Raw genomic sequence first — 19259 nt, 5'->3', positions numbered from 1 at the left:
TTATTGGTGGTGCTAAGTTCGATCACTTGATAAGGGGGTGCCTGCCAGATCTTTCCACTGTAAAGCAAGCTGTTCTTTATTGTAAGTCATAAATACGCTGTGGGATGATACTTCGGGACTAAATATACCGTGAATATACTGCTGCCCAACAACATTTCACCCAGTGACTTTAGCAGCTAAGGAACAGCCTCGTGGCTTCCGACCTTGTGCTTCAGTTCGCTCATCTGAAAAATGAGGATGATCATGGTCCCTACGGGATGCTTATTTTGAGGATCCGTGCTTGGCATACCAGAAACGCTTCACAAATGTTAGGTATTACTGGACGAAGGCAAATATGAAAAAAATTAAGGGCAGGGCTAGGACTGCATTCCGGTTCTCCGGATCCTGAGGGAGCTCCCAGTTGATGCTGGGCGAAAGAAGCCGCACGAGCCCACGTGGCCACGCCCTCCGCCGCGGAAGCCAGGGCGGGGGGTGCTGGAACCCTAGGCCGGCCGCGCAAGGCCCCCTGGGACCGGTAGTGCTGGGCGTGGCCTCGGGACTACATATCCCAGTGGCCCCCGCGCGGCGACTTCAGCTGCTGCCGCCTCAGCCCCTCCACAGCGACGGCGGCGGCTGCGGCTTGGTCGGTGGCGGCGGCGGCTGCGGGCTGAGCGGCGAGTTTCCGATTTAAAGCTGAGCTGCGAGGAAAATGGCGGCGGGAGGTGAGTGGAGATAAAGGAGGAGGCGGTGGCGAGCGAGGGGGTGGAGTGCGAGGCGGAGGGAAGAGGGGCGAGTTCCCCAGGCTGCGAGAGCCAGCGGCTTCAGATCTGCCGAGGCACTGAGGGGCGCGCCGGCCGGGGGACGCGCTGAGGTAGTTTCGGGGTGTCGGGGCCGCGCCGCTTCCCCTCAGCCCGGGGGGCGGCCCGCGGCGGTCGGAGCGGAGACGAAGCTGGGTGGCAGCCGGCTTGGGGATCCGAGGGGGTCCCCGCGGAGTTTGCGGGGGGACTGCAGGGGCCCACTTTCCCCTTCTGTCCTTAAAGTTTTTTCTTCCTCTTGCCTCCCCCCAGCCCTTTTGAAAGCTCCCCGCGTCCTCCTCCTGCTGCCCCGGCTCCTTAGCAGCTACTGGGAAGCACGGGAGGGAAAAGCCGCGGGGACCCCCCCACCCCAGCCTCCCAGCCGGGTGAGATTTGGTTGCTGTGTTTCCTCCTCACTTGGGTATTTAAAAAATATTTTAACACGAATTGTCCGCGGAATTTTCATGTTGGGCTCGGGTAGGTTCTTAGTTTTCTCGGTAAAAAGGCGTTTTACTATCTCTGGTGTGAAGGCTGGGAGATGGCAAGTGGGAAGTTGGTTGATTAAATTTGGGGTTTGGCTGTCTTTATTACTACTTTTTTTTTTTTGCTCTCCCCATCTCTCATTTTATGAACATCGACTCAGTTCGTCATGATTTAAATAAACTACTTGTCTTGTAGCTGCCTTAACAAAACTAGCCATGGGTCGTTGGGAGACTTAGTTGCTTCCTAGGCAGTTTGAGGGCATCTAGGGTGGAAAAGTTAACCGAGAGAGCAGCAGTGAGAGCGAGCGAGCATCTACCTCACTAGCAGGAGTCTGGGATTCCCAAATGGAATGACACGGAAGCTATGAGATTCTCTCGAAGTCGAAACTTTTTTTTCCCCCTCCCGAATGCGAAGACTTCCTTTTTGCAGTATTTGAGCAGGGCTTCAAAACCAACCTGTTTTTGTTATTAAGCCTGTACGGTAAAGAAACAGGAAGGAGAGTACCAGCTGTCTTGCTGCAGTGGTTTTAAATGGAGTTGAATGAGATGCGTGAGAGTGGTAGTAGTGTTGAGTAAGATTGCTGCATCTCTTTGATTTAAATGCCTGGCCTCGGATCCAGCTAACTGATCCCTGGCTGCAAAAAAGCTTCAGTATTTGTTGCAGCAGGTTGTTGAGAAGGTGATTGGAGGAATAAAAATCTTAGGTCTTCAGCGAATGCTGCACAAACGAAAATGTTAATGGAAATCTGTAAGTTTGTGAATTGTTTGTTCTTGAAAATATTTTAAATGTATGCTCATTTAGAATATGGTTCTACCGCATGATATCCAGTTGGAAAGTACAAACATTGAAAAGTGAATCTCTCTTTCACGCCAAACCCTCCAGTTTCCCCTTCTCAGAGGCAAAGACTGTTACTGGTTTTTAGAATATCCTTGGTCTTTGGAGTAATTATTTTAAGATTTTCATTTGAAACCACTTCTGTTGGATACCAAAAGCAGGGAAATAAAATGAACAGAAGAAACAGAAAATGTGGGAATACTGTTTTTGCTGTCTTAAAAAAAGTGTTGATAGCTATTGGAAAAAGCTCTTCTGAACTTACTGCTTATGTCACCTTATTTATTAATACCGTTAAAGAAATAACAATCTGTGGGGCTTTAGGATGAAGAACTCTGCCAGGGTTCATTGTTTGTATGTAAAATGAAGCCTCTGCTTGTAACATGTAAAATGATATTGAACACTGTAGCTCCTGTCACTAGAGGTTGCTTCAGGTTCTGCATTTAAATGAGCAGTAATCTAAATTGCCTGTGATCCTAAATTATAGGGGCATTTTATGTATAGGTGGAAATGACTTAATTGTCCAATCAGCATTTGAAATAAAAGGCATATACCAGCTTTTGGCATATAGAAGATGGGAATCGTGGACTAAGCGGGAGGCTGTAATATTTCTAGAGCAGTTATAGGAAATGTTTCTACCATAAGATATTTAACTACAAAGGCTTTGAAAATGTACAACAACCTGAGCATCAATAGCGAGATTTATATTTTTATATTTTAGAATGGTTTTAACAATTTGCCAACACTAACAATTTGTTAAGGAAATTCAGTGATATTAGAGCTAGGTTATTAAAGATTATATTAAATAATTTCACTGTATTTTGAAAATGATTATGCTGTGCATTTCCTTCTCTGTATAAAAATTATTTCTAAAAAGTGCCACTCACCTCCTGAGCAAATAAAATAGAATTCAGTAAGGAGTGAAGTACTGTTGCACCTGGGACCCTTTTTCTAGGCGATATGCAAATAAAAAGTAGTTTAAAAATGGTTGCTTACTAATGTCTTCTTGACTGGTCTTTTGAAATAAGCTTTCTTGCAGGGACATTACATTAAAGATAAAAGCTAAGTGTGTCTTTTTTTTCTTTTAACGAATTCAGTTCTTCCTGCCGAGCTGCAGTGGCTCAGGCCTGTAATCCCAGCACTTTGGGAGGCCAAGGCTGGTGGATCACGAGGTCAGGAGTTTGAGAACAGCCTGGCGAAGATGGTGAAACCCCGTCACTACTAAAAATAGAAAAATTAGCCGGGCGTGGTGGTGAGCGCCGGTAGTCCCAGCTACTCAGGAGGCTGAGGCAGAAGAATGGCTTGAACCCGGGAGGCGGAGGTTGCAGTGAGCCGAGATTGCGCCACTGCACTCCAGCCTGGGCGACAGAGCGAGACTCCGTCTCAAAAAAAAAAAAAAAATTCTGTCTTGTGCATTAGCAGTATGATTCTGGAATAATTCATTTTAACTTTGTGTACTGTAATTGAAAAGTCTTTTAAAAAATAATTAAAAAATAAATTTTAGTTTGGACAATAGGGTAAGATTTTAAAAACTCTACTATTGTCCTATGCCAAATTGATGGTTGAAATAAACGGCTTTGGGTTTTTTCGTTGTTTTTTTTTTGCGGGCAGGGGTGGTTTTTTTTTTTTTCTTTTCTTTTTTTTTTTCTTTTGAGAGGGAGTTTTGCTCTGTTGCCCAGGCTGGAGTGCAGTGGCGCGATCTTGGCTCACTGCAACCTCTGCCTCCTGGGTTCAAGCAATTCTTCTGTCTCAGCCTCCCAAGTAGCTGGGATTACAGGTGCGCACCACCACGCCCGGCTATTTTTGTATTTTTAGTAGAGACAAGGTTTACCATGTCGGCCAGGCTGGTCTCGAGCTCCCAACCTCAGGTAATCCGCCTGCCTTGTCCTCCCAAAGTGCTGGGATTACAGGTGTGAGCCATCATGCCAGCCTGCATTTTTAAAAACTATATAATTTCACACTTTGGCCAGAGGAGGTAGAGTACTTTTGAAAACTTTTAATTTGTTGCAAGTTTAGAATGCATATTAGCCGCCAGTGACTTTTGGTCTACAACAGCAGATTTGTCACAATTTAATACAGTTGTTACCCTGTAAAGCTATCTAGGACTAGAAAAAAACAAGACTTGTTGATCATGATTGAAGAGATTACCTGTAGCAGTTTGGTTTGAATCCTTGGTATAAATATTTGTTTTTTGTATTATTGAGTGGTTAAAGCTCTGAGAGCAGAAAATTAGTATTGGAAATGTATGTTAACTTTTTCTTATTTTTTTCTCATACTTCAAAAAATTGAAAAACAAGGGGACTATGTTGGTTTGGATTCTCAGGAATAGCTTTGAGATTGAGTGCTGCAGTAAAATGTAGTAGGCATTTTCTCTTTTTTTCTTTTTGAGACGGAGTCTCACTCTGTTGCTCAGGCTGGAGTGCAGTGGCATGATCTTGGCTCACTGCAACCTCTGCCTCCCAGGTTCAGGCGATTCTCGTGCCTCAGCCCCTGCCGGAGTAGCTGGGACTACCGGCGCTCACCACCACGCCCGGCTAATTTTTGTATTTTTAGTAGAGGCGGGGTTTCCTCATGTTGGCCAGGCTGGTCTCGAACTCCTGACCTCAAGCGATCACCTGCTTCGGCCTTCCAAAGTGCTGGGGTTACAGTCCGCTCCCGGCCCATTTTCTCCCATTTTATGAGTGCTTCTTGGGGTTGGGGAGGGGTTACAAAATAAACACTTCAGAATTAAGGTGGAGGAGGGGCTTTGTGGTAATGAGGCATATTCCGTGAGTTTGGTCATGTTTTTACTAGGTAAATTCATTTTGTCCATCGTTTTTCTGAGAGGGTTTCTGGGAGAAGATTATTTTGGGTTAAAGATGCAACTTATCCAGAGCATAACTATTTTCAGCCCCCTAACAAATTATGGAATTGAATTTAATTGCCTTTCCCTTTCCTACCTTCTGGTGGAGAGTTTTTAAATGAACAGGAAAATGGCCAGAAGATACACAGCAGGAGTAGAATGGGAGACCTGCAGTGAGTAGAAGGCCGATTTATCCACAAACTGGATAATCTTCTTAGGCTGCATACTACCAGTACCAAATTCTGTTAGCATTAACTCAGTTTGATAGGTACTGCCAGCCTAGGTCAGTTTACAGTGGGGGGCAGTGATAGGGTTTATTTAACTAACTGTGTAGTAAACTTTGTGGCCTAAAGGCAAAGGAAAGGAGTCCGACTTGACTGGCAAACAGGTTTTACCCATTTAAAGTAATATTCCAAGAGCAAATGGACTAGTGTCTTTTTTGTTTGGCTTTTTAAATATTTTTGTTAGGAACATCTGTCTTTTTTTAAATTTTCTGTTAATTTTTTTATTGATATGTTCTAGGAAAGGGTGTGGCATTTTTCATCTGTTATTCCTATGAAAAGGTATTCTGTTGAAATGTTTAATTTCCTTGGTTAGAGGCTATGAGTGAGGGTTATGCAGCTTCACTTTTTGGAAACCAGGGTGACTAGATTATTGAATTTAACTATTGATTAGTCACATAATGATGAAAAGGGAATCTTGGCCTGGGTATCACACGGTAATGGATAATCTGCTTCCTGGGGCTTTGCTTTTGGTGGCTATGGCATCTGAGTTGGAGTGGTAGATGGGTAGATGGGAAAGGACTGCAGAAGTCAGCATAATCCTCAATTAGGATAAGCCTTATGGTTAATTGAATGTTGAGTGTACAAGTTAAATCCCATTATAACGAACTCCAGGGGACTGGCCAAATTATTTTGTTGTATTGGGATTAGACTTTATTAAATATTGTTTAAAACAGTCTTTTTGTTAGAGGTGTTAGAGATTTTGGAAAAATTTCCATTTATTGTAACAATTTGACAAGTTGTTCATGAACCTTCCATCTTTAATGCTTTTACCTTTAAAAAGGAAAGAACGCATGTTGAGCTGGGCAGTGGCAGAGCATGTATATCACCCCTCTACACCATGTTTTGAGTAGCTCTTGGTTTATGTCAACAACCTAATAAGTTTGTTAGTAAGTACTACCACCATCTAAGTGTGGTTGGAAGAATGTGAAATTCCCCAGGTTTGCAGGTGACTGGTGCTGTTAATTTTTTCTGTCCCCAACAACATATATATATATATATTTTTAATTTAACCCTGATCCTCAGAGCACCCAACAACTTTTTGTTGTTTTTGTTTTGAGATGGAGTTTCACTCTTGTTGCCCAGGCTGGAGTGCAATGGCACGATCTCGGCTCACTGTAACCTTTGCCTCCCAGGTTCAAGCGATTCTCCTGCCTCAGCCTCCTGAGTAGCTAGGATTACAGGCATGTGCCACTACACCTGGCTAATTTTGTATTTTTAGTAGAGATGGCAGTTTCTCTATGTGGGTCAGGCTGGTCTCGAATTCCCAACCTCAGGTGATCCGCCTGCGTCGGCCTCTCAAAGTGCTGGAATTACAGGTGTGAGCCACCACGCCTGGCCAACAACTTTTAAAAAATAAATGAATATACATCATTTTAGTGTGAAATTTAAGTCAGTAATAATTGACTTAGCGCCTTTCTCCTCAGCTATCAATGTAGTTTGAGATTTTTAGGTCTATAAATTGTATTGTTAAAAAAAAGGGATAGTAATGATGTAGTTTTTAATTTCGTGATACTATCCATATAAATATGTAAATTTTCAGAAACAAGCCTAATTTATATACATATAAAAAAAAGACTGTTCTTATGCTTGGCCAGAAATATACTTCTTTCTGTCCTGTACTTTTATTAGATTGGTGTTTGCCAAGCTTCAGGCATTTACATCCCACCTTCATATCGAAGGCTAGCATTTTTAGTTTGTTTAGAGAATTTGGATTGGGTGCAGCAAGACAGTTTTGAAGTCATTCTTTTAAATAGATGTTCCATGAAGGAGGGAAAATCTGAAAGAAGGAATTTCAAAGCAACCCAAGCAGTGTTTTGAAAATTCTGAAGACTTAAGAATAATGACTGACTAGTAGGCAGGAAGCCTGCAGTTGTATTGTGGTATTGTTCCTCCATCTCATGCATTTGAGAACTTTAGTACAAAAGAGGAGAAAGCATGGGGAGGGGAAGAAAGGATTTTAACAAAAAAGGGGCACTTTTGGAGTAAATATTCTTTACCCTTCTGTTTAAATGAAATCTAAAGCCATATTATTTTACTTTGAAAGAAAATGTGTATCATAATCGAAATGTCCTAAACTGACATTTTTATAAATGAAAGTTAATTGCTGTTGGTTTGAAAGAGCAGCATGATCATATGTTCAGTTTCAAAACAGAACTTTGATTAAAAAGAAATCTACATGTGAAACCCTTTTTTTTCCTTTTTGGTACCTGATCAATATATTTTGTTAGCTGGTTACTTTGAAAAGAAGACTTACCTAGGGCAGAGTTGAGAATAATTTGTAAGCATGTGCTATAAGCTTTGGACAAATCAATCTCTCTAGGCCAGTTTTTAAAATTTTAAAACAAAGGGTGCTCTGTATGGTCTTCCAAGGTTCCTTATTTTATACAATTCTATAAACTTAAGGCATTATGTAGATATGTACAGTGCTCTTTTATTTAAATTTTATTGATCGAACGTAAGTGAATTAAGCTCTTCATACCAGATAACGGTGTGAAGTTAGATGCAACTTTCAGTGCTGACTTATAAAGAATTTAGAGGCTGGGTCCCATGGCTCACACCTGTAATCCCAGCACTTTGAGAGGAGGATCACTTGAGCCCAGGAATTTGAGACCAGCCTGGGCAACAAAGTAAGACCCTGTCTCTACAAAAAATAGGAAAAAAAATTAGCTGGGCATGGTGATGTGCGCCTGTGGTCCCAGCCACATGTGAGACTGAGCTGGGAGGATGACTTGAGCCCAGGAGGTTGAGGGTGCAATGAGCTGTGGTTGTGCCATTGCACACCAGCCTAAGTGACAGAATGAGACCCTGTCTCAAAAGGGACTTTAATCTCCTGACTTCATCACAGTATATGCTATAATTGGGTAAAAGTGTGTGTGTGAGAGAGAGGGATTTTCAGCCGCCTCCTTCTCGTGTAAGAAAAGCAAGTGTTATTTTCTTTACTCTCAGTGAAATTGCTGTCATTGAAATGGATTATTTAATTTAGGTCATCTTGTAGAGTAGCTATGTCAGCTTGAGTTTGTTTCCAGATTGAAGTTTGGCAATTTTTGGGCTGAGTGCAGTGGCTCACACCTGTAATCCCGGCAATTTGGGAGGCTAAGGCCAGAGACTTGCTTGAGCCTAGGAGTTCAAGACCAGCCTGGGCAGCATAGCAAGACCCCCCCCCCATCTCTATTAAAAAAATTTTGGCAATTTTATTTGAAAATGTTGTAAGAGTTACTCAGTAATCTTTTTTTTTTTTTTTTTTTTTTTTTTAAGACGGAGTCTTGCTCTGTTGCCCAGGCTGGAGTGCAGTGGCGCGATCTCGGCTCACTGCAAGCTCCGCCTCCTGGGTTCATGCCATTCTCCTGCCTCAGCCTCCCGAGTAGCTGGGACTACAGGCGCCCACCACTGCGCCCGGCTAATTTTTTTTTTTGTATTTTTAGTAGAGACGGGGTTTCACCGTGGTCTCGATCTCCTGACCTCGTGATCCACCCGCCTCAGCCTCCCATAGTGCTGGGATTACAGGCGTGAGCCACCACGCCCGGCCTAAGAGTTACTCAGTAATCTTTATCAAATTGTCTCTTTAGTCTACTACACACTCTGTGTTCCATCCCAGCTCATCTATTTCCTTTTACTTGCTTGGTGGTAATTGTGTTTTATGACAATGTGTTAATCTCAATTGAGGTAGTTGTCTTCACCGCAGTTGGAACAGTATTTGACTGCATCTAGGAAAATCTACCAGTGAAGAAACTCCACCAGTGAGAAAAATAACTCTACACATCTTGCATCACTGGGAGGGTCAGTGATATCTTTGTCATATAATAAGACAGGACTGTTACCATATTAAGTTTAAAACTACTCTCATCAGGAATCAATAAAATGGAATCCGGAAAGCAACTTTAAAAGTACACAATCATGGCCAGTCGTGGTGGTTCACGCCTGTAATCCCAGCACTTTGGGAGGCCGAGATGAGTGGATCAGGAAGTCAGGAGTTGGAGACCACCCTGGCCAACATGGTGAAACTCCGTCTCTACTACAAATATAAAAAAATTAGCTGGGCACGGTGGCGGGTGCCTGTAATCCCAGCTACTCAGGAGGCTGAAGCAGGAGAATCGCTTGAACCCTGGAGGTAGAGGTTGCCGTGAGCCGAGATTGCGCCACTGCACTCTAGCCTGGGTGACAGAGCAAGACTCCGTCTCAAAAAAAAAAAAAAGTACATGATCATATCTAGAATGGTAGAAGCCTTGAGTGTATGGGTTCTAAGATTTGGCAAACCTGTAAGCATGAACTTGCCCAGTAACCTTCAGTTTCCCTTTTCTTTCCCCCAAATCACAATGTAGTCATCCACATGTGACTTTTAAAAATTAATTCAGTTTTTGGAGAGGGTCTTGCTCTGTCATCTAGGATGGAGTGTAGTGTCACCATCACAGTTCACTGCAGCCTTGACCTACTGGGCTCAAGCGGTCCTCCCAGCGCAGCCTCCCAGTAGCTGTGACTACAGGCACATGTCACCATTCCCGGCTGATGTTTTTAAGTTTTGTGTAGACAAATGTTTTTGTTTTGTGTAGAGGGTAGGTCTTTGGCTGGTCTTGAACTCTTGAGATCAAGTGATCCTTCTGCCTTGGTCTCCCAAAGTGCTGGGATTACAGACGTGAGCCATCGTGCCCAGTATAGTGAGTTTTCTTAAACTGAGTTTTCGTACCACTATTCTAAGTCTTGAGGCCTTAAACTTCAATCATCTTTAATTTGCTGCTGCTTGGTTGTTGTCGCCTACTCTTCCATGCACAGACATACTTAATCAGTGATTATTACGCCTTTACTATTTAAGGAACTGTGAGAGTTAACAAAGTTTGTGATCTCCAAGTGTGCACAATCAGGTACTCACATCACTTCAGTACAAGGCAATCAGTGATAAGTCGGTTTTGCCTATAGAGATTGTAGAGAAGTTCAGAGGAGGCAAGGGACTACTACTGATCCAGGCCATCAGGGTACAGCACGTTGAAGAATAACATTTAAACATTTTTTTCTTTCTTTTTTTTTTTTGAGATGGGGGTCTCACTGTGTTGCCCAGGCCAGAGTGCAGTGGCATGATCATGGTTCACTGCAGCCTTGACCACCAGGGCTCAAGCAATTTTCCTGCCTCTGCCTCCCAAGTAGCTGGGACTATACGTGTGCACCACCATGTGTAATTTTTTTTTTTTTTTTTTTTGAGACAGAGTCTCTCTTTGTCACCCAGGCTGGAGTGCAGTGGCGTGCTCTTGGCTATATAGATATATAACTGAGATATGTATGTCTCGATACATATATATATATATATATATTTTTTTTTTTCTTGTTTTATTTTTTTTTTTTGAGACAAGGTCTTGCTCTGTCACCCAGGCTAGAATGCACTGGTGCTATCTCAGTTCACTGCAACCTCTGCCTCCCCAGTTCAAGTGAATCTCCTGCCTCAGCCACCTGAGTAGCTAGGGTTACAGGCAGCACTACCACGTGGACCCAGCTAATTTTCGTATTTTTAGTAGAGACGGGGTTTCCCCTTGTTGGCCAGGCTGATCTTGAACTCCTGGCATCATGATCTGCCCATCTCCAAAAATAAAATAAGTGGGAACTATGCTACACCTGGACATATTGTGTGGAATAATAGACAAGAGACTAGGAAGGGTGAGGAGGGGAATGATGAGAGATTACTTAATGGGTACAATGTATGTGATTTGGGTAAATGATGCCCTTAAAGTCCTGGCTTCACCACTAGGCAATCTATGCATGTAACAAAATTACACTTGTACCCCATAAATTTATACAAATTAAAAAAAAATAAAATCAGGCTGGGTGCAGGGGCTCATGCCCATAATATCAATATTTTGAGAGGCTGAGGCAGGAGGACTGCTTAAAGCCAGAAGTTAAAGACTAGGCTGGGCAATATAGTGAGACCCCATCCTATGAAAAAAATAGGAAATAATAAAATAAATAATTTTTACAAAAAACCAAAAATATAAACAAAAAAAGTTTTTCATCTAGAAAAAATAACTAATTTACATCTCAGTAAGATAAAAACAATCCAACTTAAAAATAGGCAAAAGAGGCTGGACCCCGTGGCTCACACCTATAATCCCAGCACTTTGGGAGGCTGAGGTGGGTGGATCATGAGGTCAAGAGATTGAGACCATCCTGGCCAACATGGTGAGACCCCGTCTCTACTAAAAATACACAAATTAGCCGGGCGTGGTGGCACATGCCTGCAGTCCCAGCTACTCGGGAGGTTGAGGCAGGAGAATTGCTTGAACCTGGGAGGCGGAGATTGCAGTGTGCCAAGATAGCGCCACTGCACTCGAGCCTGGCAACAAAAAAAAAAAACCACAAAAGATACATACAGAGACTTCACAGAAAAAAAGTACACCAGTGGCAAGTAAGTACGAAAAAAGATGCTCAACATCAGCCATTAGAGAAACTGAAAACCACAACGAGATACCACTATACACCCACTATGAGGGGTAACATTAAAAAGACTGACCATACCATTTGTTGGTAAGGATGTGGAACAACTAGAACTGTATCATATATGGATACATGGCTAGGAGAAATGTGAAATGGTACAATCACTTTGAGAAACAGTGGGCAGTTTCTTTAAATTTGTGAATATTGGCTGGGTGCAGTGGCTCAAGCCTGTAACCCCAGCACTTTGGAAGGCTGAGGTGGGGGGATCACTTGAGGTCAGGAGTTTGAGACCAGCCTGGCCAATATGGCAAAACCCCGTCTCTACTAAAAATACAAAAAATTAGCCAGATGTGGTGGCGCGTGCCTGTAACCTCAGCTTCTCGGGAGGCTAAGGCATGAGAATAGCTGAGGCATGAGAAGAGCCCAGAAGGCGGAGGTTACAGTGAGCCGAGATCCCGCTACTGCACTCCAGCCGGGGAAACAGAGCAAGACTCGAAAAAATTAAAAATAAAATAAATTTATAAATATTATACACTTAGCATATAACCCAGCCATTCTACTTCTGGGTTCCACCCAGGAAAAACACAAGCTTAGGTCTACACACTACCCTGTACACAAATACGCAGAGAAACTGCTTACCATCAAATACATATGAGGATATTTACTTCCAGTTTTGTTTGAAATAATATGAAACTGAATAAATCATGTTATAACCATACAATGGAATGCAGTGTAATTATTAGAAATTTCTAAGCAACTATTAGCCGGGCGAGGTGGCTCAAGCCTGTAACCTTAGCACTTTGGGAGGCTGAGGCAAGCAGATCATTCAAGGCCAGGAGTTTGAGACCAGCCTGGCCAACATGGCAAAATGCGGTTTCTACTAAAAATACAAAAATTAGCTGGGCGTGGTGACACACACCTATAATCCCAGCTACTCAGGAGGCTGAAACATGAGACTCACTTGAATCCAGGAGGCAAAGGTTGCAGTGAGCCGAGATCATGCCACTACACTCCAGCTTGACAGAGCGAGACTCTGTCGCAAAAAAAAAAAAAATTCTAAGCAACTATAAATCAAACTGATATGAATCCTTCCCCAAGATCATTTTTAAAGTATATACTGTGCAAAACGGGGCTCTTGAGTGCCAGTTACATAGGTGTGTTCATTTATAACAATTTAGCAAGCTGTACTTGTGCCCTTCCATAAATGTTATACATCAATTTAAAGTTTGCCAAAAATGTAGAAGAAATGCTTAAACTTAAAAACTTTAAACTATATGCAAGTATATATGCCTAGGCTAGGGTAACAATGGTTGCAGGGCAGGGAAGGAGGCAGCTAAGAAACGATGGCCACTGTATACCCTTTGATAACTTTTAAATTGATCTGATGTGTACCTGTAATTTATTTCAAAAAGTATTTTCTTAACTGAGACCATTTGCAACTCTCTTTAAGTCAACATTTTCTTAATATAAAAATAAAGTAGAGGCAGAGATGGATTTAGGTCCATAACCATTCTTCATAACCCAATTTCAGATTTTCTACATATCACAACAGTCTCATTCTCACTACTTTTATAACTGAAAAAGTATAAATTTCAAAAATAAACTTGTAACAAATCTTTTTTTTTGAGATAGTCTCTGTTGCCCAGGCTACAGTGCAGTGGTCGGTCTCGAGTCACTGAAATCTCCGCCTCCCAGGTTCAAGCGATTCTCGTGTCTCAGCCTCTGGAGTAGCTGGGATTATAGGCATGTGCCATCATGCCCACCTAATTTTTTTTTTTGTATTTTTGGTAGAGATGGGGTTTCGCCATGTTGGCCTGGCTGGTCTCAATTTCCTGCCCTCAAGTGATCTGGCCCACCTCGGCCTCCCAAAGTGCTGGGATCACAGGTGTGCTGTTTTTTTTTGTTTGTTTGTTTTTGTTTTCTTTTTTTTGAGACAGAGTCTCGCTCTGTCACCCAGGCTAAAGAGCAGTGGTGCAGTCTCAGCTCACTGCAACCTCCACCTCCAGAGTAGCTGAGATTATAGGTGCCTGCCACTATGCCTGGCTAATTTTTGTATTAGCAGAGACAGAGATTTGCCATGTTGGCCAGGCTGGTCTTGAACTCGTGACTTTAGGTGATCCGCTTGCCTCAGCCTCCCAAAGTGCTGGGATTACAGGCATGAGCCACCACACCCAGCCACTTATATTTTAAATAGTGTTTTGTATAAGATTTCATTTTTGTTTAAAAAAAAAAATTCTACAGCAAAAGAGGTTTGAAAAACCGGGACTATGAATGATATAATGTATATTAAGCATTTAACACTGCCCAGGGACAGACACACATAATAGTAACTTTTAATAGCTATATATGTGTATATATGTGTGTGTGTATATATATATATATATATATATATATATATATATTTTTTTTTTTTTTTTTTTTTGAGACGGAGTCTCGCTCTGTTGCCCAGGCTGGAGTGCAGTGGCATGATCTCGGCTCACCACAACCTCCGCCTCCTGAGTTCAAACAATTCTCCTGCCTCGGTCTCCCCAGTAGCTGGGACTACAGGCGCGCACCACCATGCCTGGTTAATTTTTGTATTTTTTAGTAGAGATGGGGTTTCACTGTGTTGGTCTCAAACTCATAATGTCGTGATCCACCCCCCCTTGGCCTCCCAAAGTCCAAAGTACTGGAATTACAGGCGTGAGATTTTTCTTTTTCTTTTTTTTTTTTTTTTTTAAGACAGGTCACTGGGTCACTCTGTTACCCAGGCTAGAGTACAGTGGCATGATCTTGGCTCACTGCAGTCTGCCTCCTGGGTTTAAGCAATTCTCATGCCTCAGCGTACTGAGTAGCTGGGACTAGAGGCATGCACCACCACTCCCAGCTAATTTTTTATTTTTCAGTAGAGATGGGATTTCACTATGTTGGCTGGTCTTGAACTCCTGGCCTCAAGTGGTCCGCCCACCTCAACTTCCCAATGTGTTAGGATTACAGGCATGAGCCATTGCCCTCAGCCTTAATACCAGTATTATCATCAATCAGTAAGTGGTAGCTTTTCTGTGGTACATCCAGACAATGGAATATTATTCAGTACTAAAAGGAAATGTGCTATCAACTCATGAAGAGATGTGAAGAAAACTTTAAGTTTGTACTTAGTGAAAGAAGCCAATTTAGAAAGGCCACATACTGTGTGATTCTAACTATGTGACATCTTAGAAAAGGCAAAATTTTGGAAACACTAGAAAGATTAGTGGTTGCCAGGAGTTAGTGGGGAGGAAAGAATGAGTAGACAGAGCACAGTACTCAGGGTAATGAAACTACTCTGTATGGTAGATACTATAATGGTAAATACATGTTGTTATAAATTGTTCCAAACTCATAAAATGCACAATACCAGGAGTAAACTCTAATGTGAACTATACACTCTGGATGATAATGATGCCTCAGTGTAGGTACAAATGTATCAAGATGGTGGGGGGATGGTGATAGGGGAGGCTACACATGGGTTTGGGCAGGAGGTATATGGCAAATCTCTGTATCTTCTGTTCAATATTGCTATGAACCTAAAACAGCTCTAACAAAATAAAGTATTAAAAAATAAATGGCAGCTTTTATCTTTTATACCCAGGAATAGGAACTGAAATATAGATCAGGACACAGGGAAGATAATTTTATTGGAATAAGAGGGTAGAAGACAGAGCAAGGGTCTAGACTATCAAGCAACTGATGTATAAATAAGACACACATAGATGATAGTTGAAATGAAAATTAGAGTCAAGATTATGAAAATCTTTGGGAGCTCCATGCGAAGTTTAGTTTCGAATTTTAGACAATAAAAAACAATGAAAGGTTTCAAGCAGTCAGGCTGGGCGCGTGGCTCAAGCCTGTAATCCCAGCACTTTGGGAGGCCGAGGCAGGTGGATCACTTGAGGTCAGGAGATCAAGACCACCCTGGCCAACACGGTGAAATGCTGTCTCTACTAAAAATACAAAAAGTCGGGCGTGGTGGCGCGTGCCTGTGGTCCCAGTACTCAGGAGGCTGAGGCAGGAGAATTGCTTGAACCTGGGAGGCCGAGACTACAGTGAGTCAAGACCGCACCATTGTACTCCAGCCTGGGTGACAGAGTGAGACTCTGTCTCAAAAAAAAAAAAAAAAAAAAAAAAAAGAAATGATATTTTTAGTTTTGGTGTTCTGGTAAATTTACCTACACGAGATGGTACCTGAGATGTGCCCAACAACTAGACTAGAAAGCAGTGGAGAAACAAGGGAGAAGACGGAGAAGAAACAGTATGTCTGAAACCAAGGGAAATTAGTCTGAAAGACTGATAAAAAGACGGTGATTAAGAACTGAATATCAGGTTAATAAATTTGGAGGTAGGCATGGTGGCACACACCTGTAATTCCAGCACTTTGTGAGACCCACTTGGGAGGATTGCTTGAGACCAGGAGTTCAAGACCAGCTTGGGCAATGTGGCAAAACTCTTGTCTCCACAGAAAAAAAAAATTTTTTCTTTTTTTTTTTTTTTTTGAGAGAGTCTCGCTGTGTTGCTCAAGCTGGGGTGCAATGGTGCAATCTCGCTCACTGCAACCTCCACCTCCTGGGTTCCAGCGATTCTCCTGCCTCAGCCTGCTGAGTAGCTGGGACTATAGATGCCCACCACCACGCCTGGCTAATTTTTGTATTTTTAGTAGAACTGGGGTTTCACCATGTTGGTCAGGCTGGTCTCGAACTCCTGACCTTGTGATCTGCTGGCCTCAGCCTCCCAATGTGCTGGGATTACAGGTGTGAGCAACTGTGCCTGGCCAAAAAAAAAAAAAAAAAAGGGCTACAGGTTGTCAGTGGCCTCAGTGCTTTCAGGCTACACCCTTGTTTACAGTGAAAACAAGGTGGTACTGGAGTGTTACAGGGTCACGGAGAAGACCTTCAATTATCAATTATAGGTTTTAAATTTACCCTGGCTTTTCAAGGAATAGGGTACACTTTTTTCTCTTTTCTACTTCTCTCTCTCTCTGACTCTGTCTCTCTCTATTTCTCTCTTTGACTCCCTCTTTGTCTCTCTGCCTCCCTCTTTTTCTTTCCTCTCTGCTGGTCTTTCCCTGCCTCTGCCAGCCACTTATGCCGCTGTTCTCCCCTCTCCTTGCCCTTCCCCTAGGGGAGGGACCAGCAGGAGTGGAGCTACTCTTTCTTCCCCTGAGAAGAAAGGAAAGGGGAGTTCTGAATATTTTCCTTACTACCGGAGCTTTGTGTGAGGTTCAACCCCCTGAAATTTGTGGAAGGCTCAACCCCTCAAACCAGTGGTGTCTTGTCTTGGCTGTCCTGGAAGTCTCAACCTCTCAAACCAAGGATGTCTTGCCTTGCCTGCCCTGGAAGGCTCAACCCCTCAAACTAGGGGGTGTCTTGCCTTGTTGCCTTGGAAGGCTGACCTGCTTCCTCCCTTTCCCCCTCTGAAGGTCCCTTGTGCTCATTGCACTTGTGTTGTCCTCTCTGGCTGCTCCCCTAAGGGATAATTAGGCGCCTCTTAGCGTTGGCGTGCCGGTATAAATCCCAGGGCAGGATCTGCCCTAAGCCACATGAGGTAGCTACAGAACCACAGCGGGTACCCACTCACTCCATCCAGCAGTAGGACTTGTCATCATCCACACGAAACCACCACAAGTAGGGTTGTTTGTGATCATTCACGCACATACACATTTAGCCCTCCAGAATTTGACCACCGAGGAAGTACTTTACCAGCTCCCTTGGCTTCTCCTTCCTTGGTCTGTGCACAGAGTCGTCACCGCAGTATGTGAGGATCTTTTACCTAGGTTGCTGGCCAGTTTCTTTCCACCTTGCTGAGAGCTCAGGTTATTCCTCGCACTGCATGGGTCCTGATTTGTCACCCCTGAGGCCGCCACAACGGGGCGGGGTGCACCTCCTCACAAGAGAGAACCAGAGACCACCCCCGGAGGGGAATGTAATCACAGGCAAGCCCCTAAATTTGTATGAAGTTTCGGTGCCACAAAAGAAATAGCACTCGAATATAAGATTTTTTTTTTTTTTTCTCAGCAAGGCAATTTACTCTTATAGAAGGGTGCACCTTCACAGATGGAGCAATGGTGAGTGCACACCTGGACAAGGGAGGGGAAGGGATTCTTATTCCTGACGCACGTGGCCTCTGCTGCTGTGTCATTCCCCTATTGGCTAGGGTTAGACTGCGCAGGCTAAGCTAATTCCGATTTGCTAATTTAAAGAAAGTGTTGGGGTGAGTGGTTTGGTGGGAAAAATGGCTGTGGCAGAGCAAGAAATACGAATGAGTCAAGGTGAACAATGAGTCAGGGCGAAGCAGGTAATCGGAATAAGTCAGAGTGGAACAGGTGATTGAAAAAGGTTGCTCTACAAGGAAGTTAAGTTTAAAAGTAGAAGGCAAAGAATTGAACGTACTGACATTCTTTGAAGAGAAATTTAGAACTCATATCCAACACTCTGGCACCATACAGATTATGGAAGTCTTGAAATCAGATAGAGTAATTCTTCTAACTTTATTCCTTTTCCAGTTGTTTTGGCTATTCTAGGCCCTTTGCATTTCCATATAATTGCTAGAATCAGCTTATTTCTGTGAAATTTCTGTTGAGATTTTGATTGTGATTGCATTGAATCGGTTGATCAATTTGGAGAGAATCAGCATCTGAACAGTATTGTGCCTTTGCTTCCATGAGCACGTTGTATATCTTTTCATTTATTTAGGTCTTATTTAGTTTCCATTAGCAGTGTTTTGTACTTATCATTGTACAGATTTTTTTTTTTTTTTTTTTTTTTTTTGGAGACGGAGTCTCGCTGTCTCCTAGGCTGGAGTGCAGTGGAGCCATCTCAGTTCACTGCAAGCTCCGCCTCCCGGGTTCACGCCATTCTCCTGCCTCAGCCTCCGGAGTAGCTTGGACTACAGGCGCCTGCCACCACGCCTGGCTAATTTTTTGTATTTTTAGTAGAGACAGGGTTTCACCGTGTTAGGCAGGATGGTCTCGATCTCCTGACCTCGCGATCTGCCCGCCTCGGCATTCCAAAGTGCTGGGATTACAGGCATGAGCCACCGCGCCCGGCCTTTTTTTTTTTTTTTTTGTGGTTTTAAGGAGAGAGTTTAATAGGCAAGAAGAAAGGGAGAAGACGGACGGAAGAAGCTCCCCCATACAGAGACAGAAGGAGGGGGGCTCCAAAGCCAAAAGAGGAAGTCCCCACCTGCCACAGATACCAGCCAGATATATACGCAGCGGCTGGAGGAGGCAGTGTTTGATTTGCATAGGGCTCAGGGGATTGCTTTGACTAGACAGATCATTCACATTGCCCGTGAAAAAGCTGACCTTTCCAACCTGGCCTTTTAATGTGCAAATGTAGGGGCGCTATAATGTTCTACACACGTGGGGATATGTGGGGGAGGCCATGTTGCCAGGAACTTGTGGGGAAAGGGCAAGAAGGCTGAGGCAATCTCCATGTTTGGGTGGACCCAGTTTCTAATGGCCTGCTATCAAAGGTTGTTGGCCTGGCTCTAAGGGCTGAGGCTTTACGAGAAACTTTTCCAGAGATGCTTTAAAAAAAAAAAAAAACGAGCCAGGTGCGGTGGCTCACGCCTGTAATCCCAGCACTTTGGGAGGCCAAGGCGGGCAGTTCACGAGGT

At 43.3% G+C, this 19259-nt stretch overlaps 1 protein-coding gene across 6 annotated transcripts in view; it reads left to right on the top strand.

Annotated features, from left to right (window-relative positions):
• The window catches only part of NCOA3 (nuclear receptor coactivator 3), a 152442-nt gene that overhangs the window by 382 nt on the left and 132801 nt on the right, over positions 1–19259 (top strand). For 4 of the 6 annotated variants that reach the window (XM_058433254.1, XM_058433253.1, XM_058433252.1 and 1 more), the window contains exon 1: positions 589–701. The exons of 1 other annotated variant lie outside the window; for it this stretch is intronic. The gene's annotated coding sequence lies outside the window, so the exon portion shown is untranslated. Of the gene's footprint in view, positions 1–567; positions 702–19259 lie in introns of those variants that run through there. One more of the 6 variants, XM_032142941.2, reaches the window with a different exon arrangement.

This window comes from Hylobates moloch, unplaced genomic scaffold (assembly GCF_009828535.3).
Source record: "Hylobates moloch isolate HMO894 unplaced genomic scaffold, HMol_V3 SCAFFOLD_21, whole genome shotgun sequence".
Taxonomy (NCBI): domain Eukaryota; kingdom Metazoa; phylum Chordata; class Mammalia; order Primates; family Hylobatidae; genus Hylobates; species Hylobates moloch.
Note: the sequence above shows the minus strand (reverse complement) of the source record. Positions and strands in the feature narration are given on the sequence as shown.